The sequence below is a fragment of the Podarcis gaigeae genome (assembly GCF_964106915.1).
Source record: "Podarcis gaigeae genome assembly, chromosome: 10".
In the NCBI taxonomy this organism is placed as follows: Eukaryota; Metazoa; Chordata; class Lepidosauria; order Squamata; family Lacertidae; genus Podarcis; species Podarcis gaigeae.
In genome coordinates this window covers 58,977,917-59,003,523 of record NC_139686.1, presented here as the reverse complement: position 1 = coordinate 59,003,523, position 25,607 = coordinate 58,977,917, and positions in this window count along the sequence as shown.

Genomic DNA, 25,607 nt, shown 5'->3' with positions numbered 1-25,607 from the left:
TTTTTTTGAAAAAATCCCTAAGCCCCGGGGTCACAATTTCAAAAAAAATCTGACTTTCGGCAATTCACTCAAAAATGGTGCCAAACGGTTGGAAAAGTTCTCATGAAAGGTTTGGCGGTTGAAACAGAAGGCTTTTTATCACAGGAAAAGAAATCAGGCCTCGACAACTTAACCGGCAAAAAATTATTTTTTTGAAAAAATCCCTAAGCCCCGGGATCACAATCTCATCAAAAATCTGACTTTCGGCAATTCACTCAAAAATGGTGCCAAACGGTAGGAAAAGCTCTCCTGAAAGGTTTGGCGGTCGAAACAGATGGCTTTTTATCACAGGAAAAGAAATCAGCCCTCGACAAGTCAACCGGCAGAAAAATTATTTTTTTGAAAAAATCCCTAAGCCCCGGGGTCACAATTTCAAAAAAAATCTGACTTTCGGCAATTCACTCAAAAATGGTGCCAAACGGTTGGAAAAGTTCTCATGAAAGGTTTGGCGGTTGAAACAGAAGGCTTTTTATCACAGAAAAAGAAATCAGCCCTCGACAACTTAACCGGCAAAAAATTATTTTTTTGAAAAAATCCCTAAGCCCCGGGGTCACAATTTCAAAAAAAAATCTGACTTTCGGCAATTCACTCAAAAATGGTTCCAAACTTTTGGAAAAGCTCTCATGAAAGGTTTGGCGGTCAAAACAGAAGGCTTTTTATCACAGGAAAAGAAATCAGCCCTCGACAACTTAACCGGCAAAAAATTATTTTTTTGAAAAAATCCCTAAGCCCCGGGGTCACAATTTCAAAAAAAATCTGACTTTTGGCAATTCACTCAAAAGTCGTGCCAAACGGTTTGAAAAGCTCTCATGAAAGGTTTGGCGGTCAAAACAGAAGGCTTTTTATCACAGGAAAAGAAATCAGCCCTCGACAACTTAACCGGCAAAAAATTATTTTTTTGAAAAAATCCCTAAGCCCCGGGGTCACAATTTCAAAAAAAATCTGACTTTCGGCAATTCACTCAAAAATGGTGCCAAACGGTTGGAAATGCTCTCCTGAAAGGTTTGGCTGAAGAAACAGAAGGCTTTTTATCACAGGGAAAGAAATCAGCCCTTGACAACTTAACCGGCAAAAAATTATTTTTTTGCAAAAATCCCTAACCCCCGGGGTCACAATCTCATCAAAAATCTGACTTTCGGCAATTCACTCAAAAATGGTGAAAAACGGTTGGAAAAGCTCTCATGAAAGGTTTGGCGGTCGAAACATAAGGCTTTTTATCACAGGAAAAGAAATCAGCCCTCGACAACTTAACCCGCAAAAAATTATTTTTTTGAAAAAATCCCTAAGCCCCGGGGTCACAATCTCATCAAAAATCTGACTTTCGGCAATTCACTCAAAAATGGTGCCAAACGGTTGGAAATGCTCTCCTGAAAGGTTTGGCGGTCGAAACAAAAGGCTTTTTATCACAGAAAAAGAAATCAGCCCTCGACAAGTCAACCGGCAAAAAAGATTTTTCTGAAAAAATCCCTAAGCCCCGGGGTCACAATTTCAAAAAAAATCTGACTTTTGGCAATTCACTGAAAAGTGGGGCCAAACAGTTGCAAATGCTCCCCTGAACGTTTTGGCGGTCGAAACAGAAGGTTTTTTATCACAGGAAAAGAAATCAGCCCTCGACAAGTCAACAGGCAGAAAAAGATTTTTCTGAAAAAATCCCTAAGCCCCGGGGTCACAATTTCAAAAAAAATCTGACTTTCGGCAATTCACTCAAAAATGGTGCCAAACGGTTGGAAAAGCTCTCATGAAAGGTTTGGCGGTCAAAACAGAAGGCTTTTTATCACAGGAAAAGAAATCAGCCCTCGACAACTTAACCGGCAAAAAATTATTTTTTTGAAAAAATCCCTAAGCCCCAGGGTCACAATTTCAAAAAAAATCTGACTTTTGGCAATTCACTCAAAAGTGGTGGCAAACAGTTGCAAATGCTCCCCTGAACGTTTTGGCGGTTGAAACAGAAGGCTTTTTATCACAGGAAAAGAAATCAGCCCTCGACAAGTCAACAGGCAGAAAAAGATTTTTGGGGAAAAATCCCTAAGCCCCGGGGTCACAATTTAAAAAAAAAATTGACTGTCGGCAATTCTCTCAAAAATGGTGCCAAACGGTTGGAAATGCTCTCCTGAAAGGTTTGGCTGAAGAAACAGAAGGCTTTTTATCACAGGAAAAGAAATCAGCCCTCGACAACTTAACCGGCAAAAAATTATTTTTTTGCAAAAACCCCTAAGCCCCGGGGTCACAATCTCATCAAAAATCTGACTTTCGGCAATTCACTCAAAAATGGTGAAAAACGGTTGGAAAAGCTCTCCTGAAAGGTTTGGCGGTCGAAACAGAAGGCTTTTTATCACAGGAAAAGAAATCAGGCCTCGACAACTTAACCGGCAAAAAATTATTTTTTTGAAAAAATCCCTAAGCCCCGGGTTCACAATCTCATCAAAAATCTGACTTTCGGCAATTCACTCAAAAATGGTGCCAAACGGTTGGAAAAGCTCTCCTGAAAGGTTTGGCGGTCGAAACAGATGGCTTTTTATCACAGGAAAAGAAATCAGCCCTCGACAAGTCAACCGGCAGAAAAAGATTTTTTTGAAAAAATCCCTAAGCCCCTGGGTCACAATTGCAAAAAAAATCTGACTTTCGGCAATTCACTCAAAAATGGTGCCAAACGGTTGGAAAAGCTCTCATGAAAGGTTTGGCGGTCGAAACATAAGGCTTTTTATCACAGGAAAAGAAATCAGCCCTCGACAACTTAAACCGCAAAAAATTATTTTTTTGAAAAAATCCCCAAGCCCCGGGGTCACAATTTCAAAAAAAATCTGACTTTCAGCAATTCACTCAAAAATGGTGCCAAACGGTTGGAAATGCTCTCCTGAAAGGTTTGGCAGTCGAAACAAAAGGCTTTTTATCACAGAAAAAGAAATCAGCCCTCGACAAGTCAACGGGCAAAAAAGATTTTTCTGAAAAAATCCCTAAGCCCCGGGGTCACAATTTCAAAAAAAATCTGACTTTTGGCAATTCACTGAAAAGTGGGGCCAAACAGTTGCAAATGCTCCCCTGAACGTTTTGGCGGTCGAAACAGAAGGTTTTTTATCACAGGAAAAGAAATCAGCCCTCGACAAGTCAACAGGCAGAAAAAGATTTTTCTGAAAAAATCCCTAAGCCCCGGGGTCACAATTTCAAAAAAAATCTGACTTTCGGCAATTCACTCAAAAATGGTGCCAAACGGTTGGAAAAGCTCTCATGAAAGGTTTGGCGGTCAAAACAGAAGGCTTTTTATCACAGGAAAAGAAATCAGCCCTCGACAACTTAACCGGCAAAAAATTATTTTTTTGAAAAAATCCCTAAGCCCCAGGGTCACAATTTCAAAAAAAATCTGACTTTTGGCAATTCACTCAAAAGTGGTGGCAAACAGTTGCAAATGCTCCCCTGAACGTTTTGGCGGTCGAAACAGAAGGCTTTTTATCACAGGAAAAGAAATCAGCCCTCGACAAGTCAACAGGCAGAAAAAGATTTTTGGGGAAAAATCCCTAAGCCCCGGGGTCACAATTTAAAAAAAAATTTGACTGTCGGCAATTCTCTCAAAAATGGTGCCAAACGGTTGGAAATGCTCTCCTGAAAGGTTTGGCTGAAGAAACAGAAGGCTTTTTATCACAGGAAAAGAAATCAGCCCTCAACAACTTAACCGGCAAAAAATTATTTTTTTGCAAAAATCCCTAAGCCCCGGGGTCACAATCTCATCAAAAATCTGACTTTCGGCAATTCACTCAAAAATGGTGAAAAACGGTTGGAAAAGCTCTCCTGAAAGGTTTGGCGGTCGAAACAGACGGCTTTTTATCACAGGAAAAGAAATCAGCCCTCGACAACTTAACCGGCAAAAAATTATTTTTTTGAAAAAATCCCTAAGCCCCGGGGTCACAATCTCATCAAAAATCTGACTTTCGGCAATTCACTCAAAAATGGTGAAAAACGGTTGGAAAAGCTCTCATGAAAGGTTTGGCGGTCGAAACAGAAGGCTTTTTTTCACAGGAAAAGAAATCAGCCCTTGACAAGTCAACCGGCAGAAAAAGATTTTTTTGAAAAAATCCCTAAGCCCCGGGGTCACAATCTCATCAAAAATCTGACTTTCGGCAATTCACTCAAAAATGGTAAAAAACGGTTGGAAATGCTCTCCTGAAAGGTTTGGCTGAAGAAACAGAAGGCTTTTTATCACAGGAAAAGAAATCAGCCCTCGACAACGTAACCGGCAAAAAATTATTTTTTTGCAAAAATCCCTAAGCCCCGGGGTCACAATCTCATCAAAAATCTGACTTTCGGCAATTCACTCAAAAATGGTGCCAAACTGTTACAAATGCTCCCCTGAAAGGTTTGGCGGTAGAAACAGAAGGCTTTTTATCACAGGAAAAGAAATCAGCCCTCGACAAGTCAACCGGCAGAAAAAGATTTTTTTGAAAAAATCCCTAAGCCCCGGGGTCACAATTTCAAAAAAAATCTGACTTTCGGCAATTCACTCAAAAATGGTGAAAAACGGTTGGAAAAGTTCTCATGAAAGGTTTGGCGGTTGAAACAGAAGGCTTTTTATCACAGGAAAAGAAATCAGGCCTCGACAACTTAACCGGCAAAAAATTATTTTTTTGAAAAAATCCCTAAGCCCCGGGGTCACAATCTCATCAAAAATCTGACTTTCGGCAATTCACTCAAAAATGGTGCCAAACGGTTGGAAAAGCTCTCCTGAAAGGTTTGGCGGTCGAAACAGATGGCTTTTTATCACAGGAAAAGAAATCAGCCCTCGACAAGTCAACCGGCAGAAAAAGATTTTTTTGAAAAAATCCCTAAGCCCCTGGGTCACAATTGCAAAAAAAATCTGACTTTCGGCAATTTACTCAAAAATGGTGCCAAACGGTTGGAAAAGCTCTCATGAAAGGTTTGGCGGTCAAAACAGAAGGCTTTTTATCACAGGAAAAGAAATCAGCCCTCGACAACTTAACCGGCAAAAAATTATTTTTTTGAAAAAATCCCCAAGCCCCGGGGTCACAATCTCATCAAAAATCTGACTTTCGGCAATTCACTCAAAAATGGTGAAAAACGGTTGGAAAAGCTCTCATGAAAGGTTTGGCGGTCGAAACAGAAGGCTTTTTTTCACAGGAAAAGAAATCAGCCCTTGACAAGTCAACCGGCAGAAAAAGATTTTTTTGAAAAAATCCCTAATCCCCGGGGTCAGAATCTCATCAAAAATCTGACTTTCGGCAATTCACTCAAAAATGGTAAAAAACGGTTGGAAATGCTCTCCTGAAAGGTTTGGCTGTCGAAACAGAAGGCTTTTTATCACAGGAAAAGAAATCAGCCCTCGACAACGTAACCGGCAAAAAATTATTTTTTTGCAAAAATCCCTAAGCCCCGGGGTCACAATCTCATCAAAAATCTGACTTTCGGCAATTCACTCAAAAATGGTGCCAAACTGTTACAAATGCTCTCCTGAAAGGTTTAGCGGTAGAAACAGAAGGGTTTTTATCACAGGAAAAGAAATCAGCCCTCGACAAGTCAACCGGCAGAAAAAGATTTTTTTGAAAAAATCCCTAAGCCCCGGGGTCACAATTTCAAAAAAAATCTGACTTTCGGCAATTCACTCAAAAATGGTGCCAAACGGTTGGAAAAGTTCTCATGAAAGGTTTGGCGGTTGAAACAGAAGGCTTTTTATCACAGGAAAAGAAATCAGGCCTCGACAACTTAACCGGCAAAAAATTATTTTTTTGAAAAAATCCCTAAGCCCCGGGGTCACAATCTCATCAAAAATCTGACTTTCGGCAATTCACTCAAAAATGGTGCCAAACGGTTGGAAAAGCTCTCCTGAAAGGTTTGGCGGTCGAAACAGATGGCTTTTTATCACAGGAAAAGAAATCAGCCCTCGACAAGTCAACCGGCAAAAAAGATTTTTCTGAAAAAATCCCTAAGCCCCGGGGTCACAATTTCAAAAAAAATCTGACTTTTGGCAATTCACTCAAAAGTGGTGGCAAACAGTTTCAAATGCTCCCCTGAACGTTTTGGCGGTCGAAACAGAAGGCTTTTTATCACAGGAAAAGAAATCAGCCCTCGACAAGTCAACAGGCAGAAAAAGATTTTTGGGAAAAAATCCCTAAGCCCCGGGGTCACAATTTCAAAAAAAATCTGACTTTCTGCAATTCACTAAAAAATGGTGAAAAACGGATGGAAAAGCTCTCATGAAAGGTTTGGCGGTCGAAACAGAAGGCTTTTTCTCACAGGAAAAGAAATCAGCCCTTGACAAGTCAACCAGCAGAAAAAGATTTTTCTGAAAAAATCCCTAAGCCCCGGGGTCATAATCTCATCAAAAATCTGACTTTTGGCAATTCACTCAAAAATGGTGCCAAACGGTTGGAAAAGCTCTCATGAAAGGTTTGGCAGTCGAAACAGAAGGCTTTTTATCACAGGAAAAGAAATCAGCCCTCGACAACTTAACCGGCAAAAAATTATTTTTTTGAAAAGATCCCTAAGCCCCGGGGTCACAATTTCAAAAAAAATCTGACTTTCGGCAATTCACTCAAAAATGGTGCCAAACGGTTGGAAAAGTTCTCATGAAAGGTTTGGCGGTTGAAACAGAAGGCTTTTTATCACAGAAAAAGAAATCAGCCCTCGACAACTTAACCGGCAAAAAATTATTTTTTTGAAAAAATCCCTAAGCCCCGGGGTCACAATTTCAAAAAAAAATCTGACTTTCGGCAATTCACTCAAAAATGGTGCCAAACGGTTGGAAATGCTCTCCTGAAAGGTTTGGCAATCGAAACAAAAGGCTTTTTATCACAGAGAAAGAAATCAGCCCTCGACAAGTCAACCGGCAAAAAAGATTTTTCTGAAAAAATCCCTAAGCCCCGGGGTCACAATCTCATCAAAAATCTGACTTTCGGCAATTCACTCAAAAATGGTGCCAAACGGTTGGAAAAGCTCTCCTGAAAGGTTTGGCGGTCGAAACAGATGGCTTTTTATCACAGGAAAAGAAATCAGCCCTCGACAAGTCAACCGGCAGAAAAAGATTTTTTTGAAAAAATCCCTAAGCCCCTGGGTCACAATTGCAAAAAAAATCTGACTTTCGGCAATTCACTCAAAAATGGTGCCAAACGGTTGGAAAAGCTCTCATGAAAGGTTTGGCGGTCAAAACAGAAGGCTTTTTATCACAGGAAAAGAAATCAGGCCTCGACAACTTAACCGGCAAAAAATTATTTTTTTGAAAAAATCCCTAAGCCCCGGGGTCACAATCTCATCAAAAATCTGACTTTCGGCAATTCACTCAAAAATGGTGCCAAACGGTTGGAAAAGCTCTCCTGAAAGGTTTGGCGGTCGAAACAGATGGCTTTTTATCACAGGAAAAGAAATCAGCCCTCGACAAGTCAACCGGCAGAAAAAGATTTTTTTGAAAAAATCCCTAAGCCCCTGGGTCACAATTGCAAAAAAAATCTGACTTTCGGCAATTCACTCAAAAATGGTGCCAAACGGTTGGAAAAGATCTCATGAAAGGTTTGGCGGTCAAAACAGAAGGCTTTTTATCACAGGAAAAGAAATCAGCCCTCGACAACTTAACCGGCAAAAAATTATTTTTTTGAAAAAATCCCCAAGCCCCGGGGTCACAATCTCATCAAAAATCTGACTTTCGGCAATTCACTCAAAAATGGTGAAAAACGGTTGGAAAAGCTCTCATGAAAAGTTTGGCGGTCGAAACAGAAGGCTTTTTTTCACAGGAAAAGAAATCAGCCCTTGACAAGTCAACCGGCAGAAAAAGATTTTTTTGAAAAAATCCCTAATCCCCGGGGTCACAATCTCATCAAAAATCTGACTTTCGGCAATTCACTCAAAAATGGTAAAAAACGGTTGGAAATGCTCTCCTGAAAGGTTTGGCTGTCGAAACAGAAGGCTTTTTATCACAGGAAAAGAAATCAGCCCTCGACAACGTAACCGGCAGAAAAAGATTTTTTTGAAAAAATCCCTAAGCCCCTGGGTCACAATTGCAAAAAAAATCTGACTTTCGGCAATTCACTCAAAAATGGTGCCAAACGGTTGGAAAAGATCTCATGAAAGGTTTGGCGGTCAAAACAGAAGGCTTTTTATCACAGGAAAAGAAATCAGCCCTCGACAACTTAACCGGCAAAAAATTATTTTTTTGAAAAAATCCCCAAGCCCCGGGGTCACAATCTCATCAAAAATCTGACTTTCGGCAATTCACTCAAAAATGGTGAAAAACGGTTGGAAAAGCTCTCATGAAAAGTTTGGCGGTCGAAACAGAAGGCTTTTTTTCACAGGAAAAGAAATCAGCCCTTGACAAGTCAACCGGCAGAAAAAGATTTTTTTGAAAAAATCCCTAATCCCCGGGGTCACAATCTCATCAAAAATCTGACTTTCGGCAATTCACTCAAAAATGGTAAAAAACGGTTGGAAATGCTCTCCTGAAAGGTTTGGCTGTCGAAACAGAAGGCTTTTTATCACAGGAAAAGAAATCAGCCCTCGACAACGTAACCGGCAAAAAATTATTTTTTTGCAAAAATCCCTAAGCCCCGGGGTCACAATCTCATCAAAAATCTGACTTTCGGCAATTCACTCAAAAATGGTGCCAAACTGTTACAAATGCTCCCCTGAAAGGTTTGGCGGTAGAAACAGAAGGCTTTTTATCACAGGAAAAGAAATCAGCCCTCGACAAGTCAACCGGCAGAAAAAGATTTTTTTGAAAAAATCCCTAAGCCCCGGGGTCACAATTTCAAAAAAAATCTGACTTTCGGCAATTCACTCAAAAATGGTGCCAAACGGTTGGAAAAGCTCTCATGAAAGGTTTGGCAGTCGAAACAGAAGGCTTTTTATCACAGGAAAAGAAATCAGCCCTCGACAACTTAACTGGTAAAAAATTATTTTTTTGAAAAAATCCCTAAGCCCCGGGGTCACAATCTCATCAAAAATCTGACTTTCGGCAATTCACTCAAAAATGGTAAAAAACAGTTGGAAATGCTCTCCTGAAAGGTTTGGCTGTCGAAACAGAAGGCTTTTTATCACAGGAAAAGAAATCAGCCCTCGACAACTTAACCGGCAAAAAATTATTTTTTTGCAAAAATCCCTAAGCCCCGGGGTCACAATCTCATCAAAAATCTGACTTTCGGCAATTCACTCAAAAATGGTGAAAAACGGTTGGAAAAGCTCTCATGAAAGGTTTGGCGGTCGAAACAGAAGGCTTTTTATCACAGGAAAAGAAATCAGCCCTCGACAACTTAACCGGGAAAAAATTATTTTTTTGAAAAAATCCCTAAGCCCCAGGGTCACAATTTCAAAAAAAATCTGACTTTTGGCAATTCACTCAAAAGTGGTGGCAAACAGTTTCAAATGCTCCCCTGAACGTTTTGGCGGTCGAAACAGAAGGCTTTTTATCACAGGAAAAGAAATCAGCCCTCGACAAGTCAACAGGCAGAAAAAGATTTTTGGGAAAAAATCCCTAAGCCCCGGGGTCACAATTTCAAAAAAAATCTGACTTTCTGCAATTCACTAAAAAATGGTGAAAAACGGATGGAAAAGCTCTCATGAAAGGTTTGGCGGTCGAAACAGAAGGCTTTTTCTCACAGGAAAAGAAATCAGCCCTTGACAAGTCAACCAGCAGAAAAAGATTTTTCTGAAAAAATCCCTAAGCCCCGGGGTCATAATCTCATCAAAAATCTGACTTTTGGCAATTCACTCAAAAATGGTGCCAAACGGTTGGAAAAGCTCTCATGAAAGGTTTGGCAGTCGAAACAGAAGGCTTTTTATCACAGGAAAAGAAATCAGCCCTCGACAACTTAACCGGCAAAAAATTATTTTTTTGAAAAGATCCCTAAGCCCTGGGGTCACAATTTCAAAAAAAATCTGACTTTCGGCAATTCACTCAAAAATGGTGCCAAACGGTTGGAAAAGTTCTCATGAAAGGTTTGGCGGTTGAAACAGAAGGCTTTTTATCACAGAAAAAGAAATCAGCCCTCGACAACTTAACCGGCAAAAAATTATTTTTTTGAAAAAATCCCTAAGCCCCAGGGTCACAATTTCAAAAAAAAATCTGACTTTCGGCAATTCACTCAAAAATGGTGCCAAACGGTTGGAAATGCTCTCCTGAAAGGTTTGGCAATCGAAACAAAAGGCTTTTTACCACAGAGAAAGAAATCAGCCCTCGACAAGTCAACCGGCAAAAAAGATTTTTCTGAAAAAATCCCTAAGCCCCGGGGTCAGAATTTCAAAAAAAATCTGACTTTTGGCAATTAACTCAAAAATGGTGCCAAACTTTTGGAAAAGCTCTCATGAAAGGTTTGGCGGTCAAAACAGAAGGCTATTTATCTCAGGAAAAGAAATCAGCCCTTGACAAGTCAACCGGCAGAAAAAGATTTTTCTGAAAAAATCCCTAAGCCCCGGGGTCACAATTTCATCAAAAATCTGACTTTCGGGAATTCACTCAAAAATGGTGCCAAACTGTTGGAAAAGCTCTCATGAAAGGTTTGGGGGTCAAAACAGAAGGCTTTTTATCACAGGAAAAGAAATCAGCCCTCGACAACTTAACCGGCAAAAAATTATTTTTTTGAAAAAATCCCTAAGCCCCGGGGTCACAATCTCATCAAAAATATGACTTTCGGAAATTCACTCAAAAATGGTGAAAAACGGTTGGAAAAGCTCTCATGAAAGGTTTGGCGGTCGAAACAGAAGGCTTTTTTTCACAGGAAAAGAAATCAGCCCTTGACAAGTCAACCGGCAGAAAAAGATTTTTCTGAAAAAATCCCTAAGCCCCGGGTTCACAATTTCAAAAAAAATCTGACTTTCGGCAATTCACTCAAAATTGGTGCCAAACGGTTGGAAATGCTCTCATGAAAGGTTTGGCGGTCAAAACAAAAGGCTTTTTATCACAGGAAAAGAAATCAGCCCTCGACAACTTAACCGGCAAAAAATAATTTTTTTGAAAAAATCCCTAAGCCCCGGGGTCACAATCTCATCAAAAATCTGACTTTCGGCAATTCACTCAAAAATGGTGCCAAACGGTTGGAAATGCTCTCCTGAAAGGTTTGGCTGTCCAAACAGAAGGCTTTTTATCACAGGAAAAGAAATCAGCCCTCGACAAGTCAAAGGGCAGAAAAAGATTTTTTTTGAAAAAATCCCTAAGCCCCGGGGTCACAATTTCATCAAAAATCTGATTCGGCAATTCACTCAAAAATGGTGCCAAACGGTTGGAAAAGCTCTCATGAAAGGTTTGGCGGTCAAAACAGAAGGCTTTTTATCACAGGAAAAGAAATCAGCCCTCGACAACTTAACCGGCAAAAAAATATTTTTTTGAAAAAATCCCTAAGCCCCGGGGTCACAATTTCAAAAAATATCTGACTTTCAGCAATTCACTCAAAAATGGTGCCAAACGGTTGGAAATGCTCCCCTGAACGTTTTGGCGGTCGAAACAGAAGGCTTTTTATCGCAGGAAAAGAAATCAGCCCTCGACAAGTCAACAGGCAGAAAAAGATTTTTCTGAAAAAATCCCTAAGCCCCGGGGTCACAATTTCAAAAAAAATCTGACTTTCGGCAATTCACTCAAAAATGGTGCCAAACGGTTTGAAAAGCTCTCATGAAAGGTTTGGCGGTCAAAACAGAAGGCTTTTTATCACAGGAAAAGAAATAAGCCCTCGACAACTTAACCGGCAAAAAATTATTTTTTTGAAAAAATCCCTAAGCCCCGGGGTCACAATCTCATCAAAAATCTGACTTTCGGCAATTCACTCAAAAATGGTGAAAAACGGTTGGAAAAGCTCTCATGAAAGGTTTGGCGGTCGAAACAGAAGGCTTTTTTTCACAGGAAAAGAAATCAGCCCTCGACAAGTCAACCAGCAAAAAATTATTTTTTTGAAAAAATCCCTAAGCGCCGGGGTTACAATTTAAAAAAAAATTTGACTGTCGGCAATTCACTCAAAAATGGTGCCAAACGGTTGGAAATGCTCTCCTGAAAGGTTTGGCTGTCGAAACAGAAGGCTTTTTATCACAGGAAAAGAAATCAGCCCTCGACAAGTCAACAGGCAGAAAAAGATTTTTCTGAAAAAATCCCTAAGCCCCGGGGTCACAATTTCAAAAAAAATCTGACTTTCGGCAATTCACTCAAAAATGGTGAAAAATGGTTTGAAAAGCTCTCATGAAAGGTTTGGCGGTGGAAACAGAAGGCTTTTTTTCACAGGAAAAGAAATCAGCCCTCGACAAGTCAACAGGCAGAAAAAGATTTTTTTGAAAAAATCCCTAAGCCCCGGGGTTACAATTTCAAAAAAAATCTGACTTTTGGCAATTCACTCAAAAGTGGTGCCAAAAAGTTGCAATGCTCCCCTGAACGTTTTGGCGGTCGAAACAGAAGGCTTTTTATCACAGGAAAAGAAATCAGCCCTCGACCATTCAACATGCAGAAAAAGATCTTTTTGAAAAAATCCCTAAGCCCCGGGGTCACAATTTCAAAAAAAATCTGACTTTCGGCAATTCACTCAAAAATGGTGCCAAACGGTTGGAAATGCTCTCCTGAAAGGTTTGGCTGAAGAAACAGAAGGCTTTTTATCACAGGAAAAGAAATCAGCCCTCGACAACTTAACCGGCAAAAAATTATTTTTTTGCAAAAGTCCCTAAGCCCCGGGGTCACAATCTCATCAAAAATCTGACTTTCGGCAATTCACTCAAAAATGGTGAAATACGGTTGGAAAAGCTCTCATGAAATGTTTGGCGGTCGAAACAGAAGGCTTTTTTTCACAGGAAAAGAAATCAGCCCTTGACAAGTCAACCGGCAGAAAAAGATTTTTCTGAAAAAATCCCTAAGCCCCGGGCTCACAATTTCATCAAAAATCTGACTTTCGGCAATTCACTCAAAAATGGTGCCAAACGGTTGGAAAAGCTCTCATGAAAGGTTTGGCGGTCGAAACAGGAGGCTTTTTTTCACAGGAAAAGAAATCAGCCCTTGACAAGTCAACCGGCAGAAAAAGATTTTTCTGAAAAAATCCCTAAGCCCCGGGGTCACAATTTCATCAAAAATCTGACTTTCGGCAATTCGCTCAAAAGTGGTGCCAAACAGTTGCAAGTGCTCCCCTGAACGTTTTGGCGGTCGAAACAGAAGGTTTTTTATCACAGGAAAAGAAATCAGCCCTCGACAAGTCAACAGGCAGAAAAAGATTTTTTTGAAAAAATCCCTAAGCCCCGGGGTCACAATTTCAAAAAAAATCTGACTTTCGGCAATTCACTCAAAAATGGTGCCAAACGGTTGGAAATGCTCTCCTGAAAGGTTTGGCTGAAGAAACAAAAGGCTTTTTATCACAGGAAGAGAAATCAGCCCTCGACAACTTAACCGGCAAAAAATTATTTTTTTGAAAAAATCCCTAAGCCCCAGGGTCACAATTTCAAAAAAAATCTGACTTTCGGCAATTCACTCAAAAATGGTGCCAAACGGTTGGAAAAGCTCTCCTGAAAGGTTTGGCGGTCGAAACAGATGGCTTTTTATCACAGGAAAAGAAATCAGCCCTCGACAAGTCAACCGGCAGAAAAAGATTTTTTTGAAAAAATCCCTAAGCCCCTGGGTCACAATTTCAAAAAAAAATCTGACTTTCGGCAATTCACTCAAAAATGGTGAAAAACGGTTGGAAAAGCTCTCATGAAAGGTTTGGCGGTCGAAACAGGAGGCTTTTTTTCACAGGAAAAGAAATCAGCCCTTGACAAGTCAACCGGCAGAAAAAGATTTTTCTGAAAAAATCCCTAAGCCCCGGTGTCACAATTTCATCAAAAATCTGACTTTTGGCAATTCACTCAAAAATGGTGCCAAACAGTTGCAATGCTCCCCTGAACGTTTTGGCGGTCGAAACAGAAGGCTTTTTATCACAGGAAAAGAAATCAGCCCTCGACCATTCAACATGCAGAAAAATATTTTTTTGAAAAAATCCCTAAGCCCCGGGGTCACAATTTCAAAAAAAATCTGACTTTCGGCAATTCACTCAAAAATGGTGCCAAACGGTTCGAAATGCTCTCCTGAAAGGTTTGGCTGTCGAAACAGAAGGCTTTTTATCACAAGAAAAGAAATCAGCCCTCGACAACTTAACCGGCAAAAAATTATTTTTTTGCAAAAATCCCTAAGCCCCGGGGTCACAATCTCATCAAAAATCTGACGTTCGGCAATTCACTCAAAAATGGTGAAAAACGGTTGGAAAAGCTCTCATGAAAGGTTTGGCGGTCGAAACAGGAGGCTTTTTTTCACAGGAAAAGAAATCAGCCCTTGACAAGTCAACCGGCAGAAAAAGATTTTTCTGAAAAAATCCCTAAGCCCCGGGGTCACAATTTCATCAAAAATCTGACTTTCGGCAATTCACTCAAAAATGGTGCCAAACGGTTGGAAAAGCTCTCATGAAAGGTTTGGCGGTCGAAAAAGAAGGCTTTTTATCACAGGAAAAGAAATCAGCCCTCGACAACTTAAACGGAAAAAAATTATTTTTTTGAAAAAATCCCTAAGCCCCAGGGTCACAATTTCAAAAAAAATCTGACTTTCGGCAATTCACTCAAAAATGGTGCCAAACGGTTGGAAAAGCTCTCATGAAATGTTTGGCGGTCGAAACAGAAGGCTTTTTTTCACAGGAAAAGAAATCAGCCCTTGACAAGTCAACCGGCAGAAAAAGATTTTTCTGAAAAAATCCCTAAGCCCCAGGGTCACAATTTCATCAAAAATCTGACTTTCGGCAATTCACTCAAAAATGGTGCCAAACGGTTGGAAAAGCTCTCATGAAAGGTTTGGCGGTCGAAACAGGAGGCTTTTTTTCACAGGAAAAGAAATCAGCCCTTGACAAGTCAACCGGCAGAAAAAGATTTTTCTGAAAAAATCCCTAAGCCCCGGGGTCACAATTTCATCAAAAATCTGACTTTCGGCATATCGCTCAAAAAAGGCTGCCAAACGGTTGGAAAAGCTCTCATGAAAGGTTTGGCGGTCGAAACAGAAGGCTTTTTATCATAGGAAAAGAAATCAGCCCTCGACAACTTAACCGGCAAAAAATTATTTTTTTGAAAAAATCCCTAAGCCCCGGGGTCACAATTTCAAAAAAAATCTGACTTTCGGCAATTCACTCAAAAATGGTGCCAAACGGTTGGAAATGCTCTCCTGAAAGGTTTGGCGGTCGAAACAGAAGGCTTTTTATCACAGGAAAAGAAATCAGCAATCGACAACTTAAACGGAAAAAAATTATTTTTTTGAAAAAATCCCTAAGCCCCGGGGTCACAATTTCAAAAAAAATCTGACTTTCGGCAATTCACTCAAAAATGGTGCCAAACGCTTGGAAAAGCTCTCCTGAAAGGTTTGGCGGTCGAAACAGATCGCTTTTTATCACAGGAAAAGAAATCAGCCCTCGACAAGTCAACCGGCAGAAAAAGATTTTTTTGAAAAAATCCCTAAGCCCCTGGGTCACAATTTCAAAAAAATCTGACTTTCGGCAATTCACTCAAAAATGGTGAAAAACGGTTGGAAAAGCTCTCATGAAAGGTTTGGCGGTCGAAACAGGAGGCTTTTTTTCACAGGAAAAGAAATCAGCCCTTGACAAGTCAACCGGCAGAAAAAGATTTTTCTGAAAAAATCCCTAAACCCCGGGGTCACAATTTCATCAAAAATCTGACTTTCGGCAATTCACTCAAAAGTGGTGCCAAACAGTTGCAATGCTCCCCTGAACGTTTTGGCGGTCGAAACAGAAGGCTTTTTATCACATGAAAAGAAATCAGCCCTCGACCATTCAACATGCAGAAAAAGATTTTTTTGAAAAAATCCCTAAGCCCCGGGGTCACAATCTCATCAAAAATCTGACGTTCGGCAATTCACTCAAAAATGGTGAAAAACGGTTGGAAAAGCTCTCATGAAAGGTTTGGCGGTCGAAACAGGAGGCTTTTTTTCACAGGAAAAGAAATCAGCCCTTGACAAGTCAACCGGCAGAAAAAGATTTTTCTGAAAAAATCCCTAAGCCCCGGGTTCACAATTTCATCAAAAATCTGACTTTCGGCAATTCACTCAAAAATGGTGAAAAACGGTTGGAAAAGCTCTCATGAAAGGTTTGGCGGTCGAAACAGGAGGCTTTTTTTCACAGGAAAAGAAATCAGCCCTTGACAAGTCAACCGGCAGAAAAAGATTTTTCTGAAAAAATCCCTAAGCCCCGGGGTCACAATTTCATCAAAAATCTGACTTTTGGCAATTCACTCAAAAATGGTGCCAAACAGTTGCAATGCTCCCCTGAACGTTTTGGCGGTCGAAACAGAACGCTTTTTATCACAGGAAAAGAAATCAGCCCTCGACCATTCAACATGCAGAAAAAGATTTTTTTGAAAAAATCCCTAAGCCCCGGGGTCACAATCTCATCAAAAATCTGACGTTCGGCAATTCACTCAAAAATGGTGAAAAACGGTTGGAAAAGCTCTCATGAAAGGTTTGGCGGTCGAAACAGGAGGCTTTTTTTCACAGGAAAAGAAATCAGCCCTTGACAAGTCAACCGGCAGAAAAAGATTTTTCTGAAAAAATCCCTAAGCCCCGGGGTCACAATTTCATCAAAAATCTGACTTTCGGCAATTCACTCAAAAATGGTGCCAAACGGTTGGAAAAGCTCTCATGAAAGGTTTGGCGGTCGAAACAGAAGGCTTTTTATCACAGGAAAAGAAATCAGCAATCGACAACTTAAACGGAAAAAAATTATTTTTTTGAAAAAATCCCTAAGCCCCTGGGTCACAATTTCAAAAAAATCTGACTTTCGGCAATTCACTCAAAAATGGTGAAAAACGGTTGGAAAAGCTCTCATGAAAGGTTTGGCGGTCGAAACAGGAGGCTTTTTTTCACAGGAAAAGAAATCAGCCCTTGACAAGTCAACCGGCAGAAAAAGATTTTTCTGAAAAAATCCCTAAGCCCCGGGTTCACAATTTCATCAAAAATCTGACTTTCGGCAATTCACTCAAAAATGGTGCCAAACGGTTGGAAAAGCTCTCCTGAAAGGTTTGGCGGTCGAAACAGATGGCTTTTTATCACAGGAAAAGAAATCAGCCCTCGACAAGTCAACCGGCAGAAAAAGATTTTTTTGAAAAAATCCCTAAGCCCCTGGGTCACAATTTCAAAAAAAAATCTGACTTTCGGCAATTCACTCAAAAATGGTGAAAAACGGTTGGAAAAGCTCTCATGAAAGGTTTGGCGGTCGAAACAGGAGGCTTTTTTTCACAGGAAAAGAAATCAGCCCTTGACAAGTCAACCGGCAGAAAAAGATTTTTCTGAAAAAATCCCTAAGCCCCGGGGTCACAATTTCATCAAAAATCTGACTTTTGGCAATTCACTCAAAAATGGTGCCAAACAGTTGCAATGCTCCCCTGAACGTTTTGGCGGTCGAAACAGAACGCTTTTTATCACAGGAAAAGAAATCAGCCCTCGACCATTCAACATGCAGAAAAAGATTTTTTTGAAAAAATCCCTAAGCCCCGGGGTCACAATTTCAAAAAAAATCTGACTTTCGGCAATTCACTCAAAAATGGTGCCAAACGGTTCGAAATGCTCTCCTGAAAGGTTTGGCTGTCGAAACAGAAGGCTTTTTATCACAAGAAAAGAAATCCGCCCTCGACAACTTAACCGGCAAAAAATTATTTTTTTGCAAAAATCCCTAAGCCCCGGGGTCACAATCTCATCAAAAATCTGACGTTCGGCAATTCACTCAAAAATGGTGAAAAACGGTTGGAAAAGCTCTCATGAAAGGTTTGGCGGTCGAAACAGGAGGCTTTTTTTCACAGGAAAAGAAATCAGCCCTTGACAAGTCAACCGGCAGAAAAAGATTTTTCTGAAAAAATCCCTAAGCCCCGGGGTCACAATTTCATCAAAAATCTGACTTTCGGCAATTCACTCAAAAATGGTGCCAAACGGTTGGAAAAGCTCTCATGAAAGGTTTGGCGGTCGAAACAGAAGGCTTTTTATCACAGGAAAAGAAATCAGCAATCGACAACTTAAACGGAAAAAAATTATTTTTTTGAAAAAATCCCTAAGCCCCGGGGTCACAATTTCAAAAAAAATCTGACTTTCGGCAATTCACTCAAAAATGGTGCCAAACGCTTGGAAAAGCTCTCCTGAAAGGTTTGGCGGTCGAAACAGATCGCTTTTTATCACAGGAAAAGAAATCAGCCCTCGACAAGTCAACCGGCAGAAAAAGATTTTTTTGAAAAAATCCCTAAGCCCCTGGGTCACAATTTCAAAAAAATCTGACTTTCGGCAATTCACTCAAAAATGGTGAAAAACGGTTGGAAAAGCTCTCATGAAAGGTTTGGCGGTCGAAACAGGAGGCTTTTTTTCACAGGAAAAGAAATCAGCCCTTGACAAGTCAACCGGCAGAAAAAGATTTTTCTGAAAAAATCCCTAAACCCCGGGGTCACAATTTCATCAAAAATCTGACTTTTGGCAATTCACTCAAAAGTGGTGCCAAACAGTTGCAATGCTCCCCTGAACGTTTTGGCGGTCGAAACAGAAGGCTTTTTATCACATGAAAAGAAATCAGCCCTCGACCATTCAACATGCAGAAAAAGATTTTTTTGAAAAAATCCCTAAGCCCCGGGGTCACAATTTCAAAAAAAATCTGACTTTCGGCAATTCACTCAAAAATGGTGCCAAACGGTTGGAAATGCTCTCCTGAAAGGTTTGGCTGTCGAAACAGAAGGCTTTTTATCACATGAAAAGAAATCAGCCCTCGACAACTTAACCGGCAAAAAATTATTTTTTTGCAAAAATCCCTAAGCCCCGGGGTCACAATCTCATCAAAAATCTGACGTTCGGCAATTCACTCAAAAATGGTGAAAAACGGTTGGAAAAGCTCTCATGAAAGGTTTGGCGGTCGAAACAGGAGGCTTTTTTTCACAGGAAAAGAAATCAGCCCTTGACAAGTCAACCGGCAGAAAAAGATTTTTCTGAAAAAATCCCTAAGCCCCGGGGTCACAATTTCATCAAAAATCTGACTTTTGGCAATTCACTCAAAAGTGCTGCCAAACAGTTGCAATGCTCCCCTGAACGTTTTGGCGGTCGAAACAGAAGGTTTTTTATCACAGGAAAAGAAATCAGCCCTCTACAAGTCAACAGGCAGAAAAAGATTTTTTTGAAAAAATCCCTAAGCCCCGGGGTCACAATTTCAAAAAAAATCTGACTTTCGGCAATTCACTCAAAAATGGTCAAAAACGGTTGGAAAAGCTCTCATGAAAGGTTTGGCGGTCAAAACAGAAGGCTTTTTATCACAGGAAAAGAAATCAGCCCTCGACAAGTCAAAGGGCAGAAAAAGATTTTTTTTGAAAAAATCCCTAAGCCTCGGGGTCACAATTTCATCAAAAATCTGACTTTCGGCAATTCACTCAAAAATGGTGCCAAACGGTTGGAAAAGCTCTCATGAAAGGTTTGGCGGTCGAAACAGAAGGCTTTTTATCACAGGAAAAGAAATCAGCCCTCGACAACTTAACCGGCAAAAAATTATTTTTTTGAAAAAATCCCTAAGCCCCGGGGTCACAATTTCAAAAAAAATCTGACTTTCGGCAATTCACTCAAAAATGGTGCCAAACGGTTGGAAAAGCTCTCATGAAAGGTTTTGCGGTCGAAACAGATGGCTTTTTATCACAGGAAAAGAAATCAGCCCTCGACAACTTAACCGGCAAAAAATTATTTTTTTGAAAAAATCCCTAAGCCCCGGGGTCACAATTTCAAAAAAAAACTGACTTTCGGCAATTCACTCAAAAATGGTGCCAAACGGTTGGAAAAGCTCTCATGAAAGGTTTTGCGGTCGAAACAGAAGGCTTTTTATCACAGGAAAAGAAATCAGCCCTTGACAACTTAACCGGCAAAAAATTATTTTTTTGCAAAAATCCCTAAGCCCCGGGGTCACAATCTCATCAAAAATCTGACTTTCGGCAATTCACTCAAAAATGGTGAAAAACGGTTGGAAAAGCTCTCATGAAAGGTTTGGCGGTCGAAACAGGAGGCTTTTTTTCACAGGAAAAGAAATCAGCCCTTGACAAGTCAACAGGCAGAAAAAGATTTTTTGAAAAAATCCCTAAACCCCGGGGTCACAATTTCAAAAAAAAATCTGACTTTTGGCAATTCACTCAAAAGTGGTGCCAAACAGTTGCAAATGCTCCCCTGAACGTTTTGGCGGTCGAAACAGAAGGTTTTTTATCACAGGAAAAGAAATCAGCCCTCGACAAGTCAACAGGCAGAAAAAGATTTTTTTGAAAAAATCCCTAAGCCCCGGGGTCACAATTTCAAAAAAAATCTGACTTTCGGCAATTCACTCAAAAATGGTGCCAAACGGTTGGAAAAGCTCTCATGAATGGTTTGGCGGTCAAAACAGAAGGCTTTTTATCACAGGAAAAGAAATCAGCCCTCGACAACTTAACCGGCAAAAAATTATTTTTTTGAAAAAATCCCTAAGCCCCGGGGTCACAATCTCATCAAAAATCTGACTTTCGGCAATTCACTCAAAAATGGTGCCAAACGGTTGCAAATGCTCTCCTGAAAGGTTTGGCTGTCGAAACAGAAGGCTTTTTATCACAGGAAAAGAAATCAGCCCTCGACAACTTAACCGGCAAAAAATTATTTTTTTGCAAAAATCCCTAAGCCCCGGGGTCACAATCTCATCAAAAATCTGACTTTCGGCAATTCACTCAAAAATGGTGAAAAACGGTTGGAAAAGCTCTCATGAAAGGTTTGGCGGTCGAAAGAGAAGGCTTTTTTTCACAGGAAAAGAAATCAGCCCTTGACAAGTCAACCGGCAGAAATAGATTTTTCTGAAAAAATCCCTAAGCCCCGGGGTCTCAATTTCATCAAAAATCTGACTTTCGGCAATTCACTCAAAAATGGTTGCAAACGGTTGGAAAAGCTCTCATGAAAGGTTTGGCGGTCGAAACAGAAGGCTTTTTATCACAAGAAAAGAAATCAGCCCTTGACAAGTCAACCGGCAGAAAAAGATTTTTCTGAAAAAATCCCTAAGCTCACAATTTCATCAAAAATCTGACTTTCGGCAAGTCACTCAAAAATGGTGCCAAACGGTTGGAAAAGCTCTCATGAAAGGTTTGGCGGTTGAAACAGAAGGCTTTTTATCACAGGAAAAGAAATCAGCCCTCGACAACTTAACCGGCAAAAAATTATTTTTTTGAAAAAATCCCTAAGCCCCGGGGTCACAATTTCAAAAAAAATCTGACTTTCGGCAATTCACTCAAAAATGGTGCCAAACGGTTGGAAATGCTCTCCTGAAAGGTTTGGCGGTCGAAACAGAAGGCTTTTTATCACAGAAAAAGAAATCAGCCCTCGACAAGTCAACCGGCAAAAAAGATTTTTCTGAAAAAATCCCTAAGCCCCGGGGTCACAATTTCAAAAAAAATCTGACTTTCGGCAATTCACTCAAAAATGGTGCCAAACGGTTGGAAAAGCTCACATGAAAGGTTTGGCGGTCAAAACAGAAGGCTTTTTATCACAGGAAAAGAAATCAGCCCTCGACAACTTAACAGGCAAAAAATTTTTTTTTTGAAAAAATCCCTAAGCCCCGGGGTCACAATTTCATCAAAAATCTGACTTTCGGCAATTCACTCAAAAATGGTGCCAAACGGTTGGAAATGCTCTCCTGAAAGGTTTGGCTGTTGAAACAGAAGGCTTTTTATCACAGGAAAAGAAATCAGCCCTCGACAACATAACCGGCAAAAAATTATTTTTTTGCAAAAATCCCTAAGCCCCGGGGTCACAATTTCATCAAAAATCTGACTTTCGGCAATTCACTCAAAAATGGTGCCAAACGGTTGGAAAAGCTCTCATGAAAGGTTTGGCGGTCGAAACAGAAGGCTTTTTTTCACAGGAAAAGAAATCAGCCCTTGACAAGTCAACCGGCAGAAAAAGATTTTTCTGAAAAAATCCCTAAGCCCCGGGGTCACAATTTCATCAAAAATCTGACTTTTGGCAATTCACTCAAAAGTGCTGCCAAACAGTTGCAATGCTCCCCTGAACGTTTTGGCGGTCGAAACAGAAGGCTTTTTATCACAGGAAAAGAAATCAGCCCTCGACAATTCAAAATGCAGAAAAAGATTTTTTTGAAAAAATCCCTAAGCCCCGGGGTCACAATTTCAAAAAAAATCTGACTTTCGGCAATTCACTCAAAAATGGTGCCAAACGGTTGGAAAAGCTCTCATGAAAGGTTTGGCCGTCAAAACAGAAGGCTTTTTTTCACAGGAAAAGAAATTAGCCCTTGAGAAGTCAACCGGCAGAAAAAGATTTTTTTTGAAAAAATCCCTAAGCCCCGGGGTCACAATTTCATTAAAAATCTGACTTTTGGCAAGTCACTCAAAAATGGTGCCAAACAGTTGCAAATGCTCCCCTAAAAGTTTTGGAGGTCGAAACGGAAGGCTTTTTATCACAGTAAAAGAAATCAGCCCTCGACAAGTCAACAGGCAGAAAAAGATTTTTTTGAAAAAATCCCTAAGCCCCGGGGTCACAATTTCCAAAAAAATCTGACTTTCGGCAATTCACTCAAAAATGGTGCCAAACGGTTGGAAAAGCTCTCATGAAAGGTTTGGCGGTCGAAACAGAAGGCTTTTTATCACAGGAAAAGAAATCAGCCCTCGACAACTTAACCGGTAAAAAATTATTTTTTTGAAAAAATCCCTAAGCCCCAGGGTCACAATCTCATCAAAAATCTGACTTTCGGCAATTCACTCAAAAATGGTGACAAACGGTTGGAAATGCTCCCCTGAAAGGTTTGGCGGTCGAAACAGAAGGCTTTTTATCACAGGAAAAGAAATCAGCCTTCGACAACTTAACCGGCAAAAAATTATTTTTTTGAAAAAATCCCTTATCCCTGGGGTCACAATTTCAAAAAAAATCTTGCTTTTGGCAATTCACTCAAAAATGCTGCCAAACGGTTGTAAATGCTCCCCTGAAAGGTTTGGTGGTTAAAACAGAAGGCTTTTTATCACAGGGCAGGAAATTAGCCCTCAACAACTTATCCAGCGGAATGACCGCTCCCCGCTTAAAATGGGGGGTGCCCTTTGCATGGTCACGTGCAGCCCCTAGATCTGGAGCGGCTCCATCAGCATAGGCTTGGCTTTGCCTTCCCTCAGGTGGGATACTTGGAGGTCTCCGCCTACCTCAATCAGTTGTCCAATCCCACCTGGGGGAAGCGTTGCCAGGGAGACCAGGCCAGGTAGGGGAGGGATTACCTGCCCACACAACAGAGGGAGGATCTTACCTGGGAATCCTCACTTGGCTCCAGAGATTCTCCCACCCTACCCACCCTCATTAATGTCTTATTTTGCAGGTTAACTTTTATTCACAAGTTTTGCAGGTTAACATTTCTTCACAGGTATGCGGGCGCTGCTACGTTAAGGTCGCTGTTAAAGGGCCGGAAAGGAATTTCCCTGCATTGGCAGGTTTCGCCTTTCCCGTAGCAAAACGTCACAACTTTGGCGGTATCAGGCCTTGGGTGGAATCCTTAAGTCCATCTTCCTCTTTGCGGTGGCGATACCAGGGTTCCCTGTTAAAGGGGTTTCTGAAGGGAGGCTTTGACCCTACGCCGAAAGGTCCTCATTGCTCTCCCCTGCGGCGGTGGTGTAACGGGGGCGGCTATCTCTGCTTGAACATATGTTCGCCAGAGCCGGCCCATCCCCCACACAAACACTGGATAACCCTGATGCTCCCTAGGTCCCCGGCTGGGGACTGGGGAGGGAGAACGCCCAATGCCTGAGCCAAGGTCTACCCACATTTGAAATTTAATAAAGTTGTGGCCAATTTAATCCCATAGTACGTTGTCATGAGTCGTTATTCCACAGGATGGGGGGAACCACTTGCGATCTGGGGACTCCGCCTGCCCATGCAAAAACATTTTTTTGAAAAAGTCCCTAAGCCCCGGGGTCACAATTCCAGCAAAAATCTGATGTTCTCCAATTCACTCAAAAATGGTGCCACATGGTTGCAAATGCTCCCCTGAAAAGTTTGGCGGCCGTAATAGAAGTCTTTTAATCACAGGTCAAGAGATCAGCCCTCGACAACTTATCCTGCGGAAAAACCAAAGTACCGCTGTAATTGGACTTGGGGCTGCTGCCTTAATATGGCCACTGTTGCAAATCATGGTGAGATGGTTATGGTGAGTCATTTATACGAGACAACTTTCTCATCACTATCACTTCTCCTTTGGGAGTTGGCTGTTTGTGATGATGTTGAGATGAGCACCTAAGCCAATTGCTGAATTGCTACATAGAAATGGCTTACTCACACAGTAAAAAAACTGCCATGGGGAGCTACTATTTAAAAATGCCCTATGCATGGCAACTGTAACACAAACATCTCCTATCTATCAACCAACAAGCAGATAACTCCAGTAGGTAAAGTAAAGGTAAAGGGACCCCTGACCATTAGGTCCAGTCGTGACCGACTCTGGGGTTGCGACGTTCATTTTGCTTTATTGGCCGAGGGAGCCGGTGTACAGCTTCCGGGTCATGTGGCCAGCAGGACTAAGCCGCTTCTGGCGAACCAGAGCAGTGCACAGAAATGCCGCTTACCTTCCCGCTGGAGCGCTACCTATTTATCTACTTGCACTTTGACATGCTTTCAAATTGGTAGGTTGGCAGGAGCTGGGACTGAGCAACGGGAGCTCACCCAGTCATGGGATTCGAACTGCCTACCTTCTGATCGGCAAGTCCTAGGCTCTGTGGTTTAACCCACAGCGCCTTCCATATAAAGTACAATATTAGAGGTGTGTTTTACATTTCTACTGACAGCTCATTGGAGTGATTTCCAAAAGACAATAATGTTACTTGTATTACAAATCCCTGAACAAAGATTCAGAGATACTGAATTAGAATCAAACCCAAGTGTGACCCCCCCCCCCTGCAAATCTTCATGTACTATATAAAAGAGAAGAAAAATCCTGGCAGGTTTTTGTTTTTTGTTTTACTTGCTCTTCTTTTCCCCAGCCTCTAAAAGTCCTTTCTTAAAAGGCAGATTTTGGGAACTGATTCTCCCTCACCCTCCTTAGCAACACAACAGCCACACATTTCAAGCTGGATTTATTATTTCCCGTTTCCATTTGATAAGGAATGTTTGCTCAAGAAGCCGCAATGTGCTCACATAGAAGAAGAAATAAGCAAGAAACCATCATTTTGCCATTTGCTTCTTTGAAATAGCAAATGTTGCCCAGCAAGAAAGCACAGAATGGTCACATGGTACCTGAAAAGAGAAGGTCCCTTTTTTTGCTAGTGCTGATAGATCATATCTGAAGTGAACACTGATAGGCAGAAGACTCTTTTGTAAAATTATGGATGCAGGCAGGCTGAAGGGAAAAAAGGCTCATTGGGGAGAAAATATATTCCAACGTGATAGGTTTAAAATGTTTCTTGCTTTCACAGGAACCGAGTAATCCATGTCAAATGAATGTGCCTTTTCTGCTAAACTGGGTATTATCACTATCAAAATTGCACCCCACCACAGTGGCACACTCCAATGTCGCTGTGCATAAGAACAGCAATGGCAAAAATGTCGCAAGTAAAGCTTTTACCAAAAACAAAAGACAGAAAACAAACCC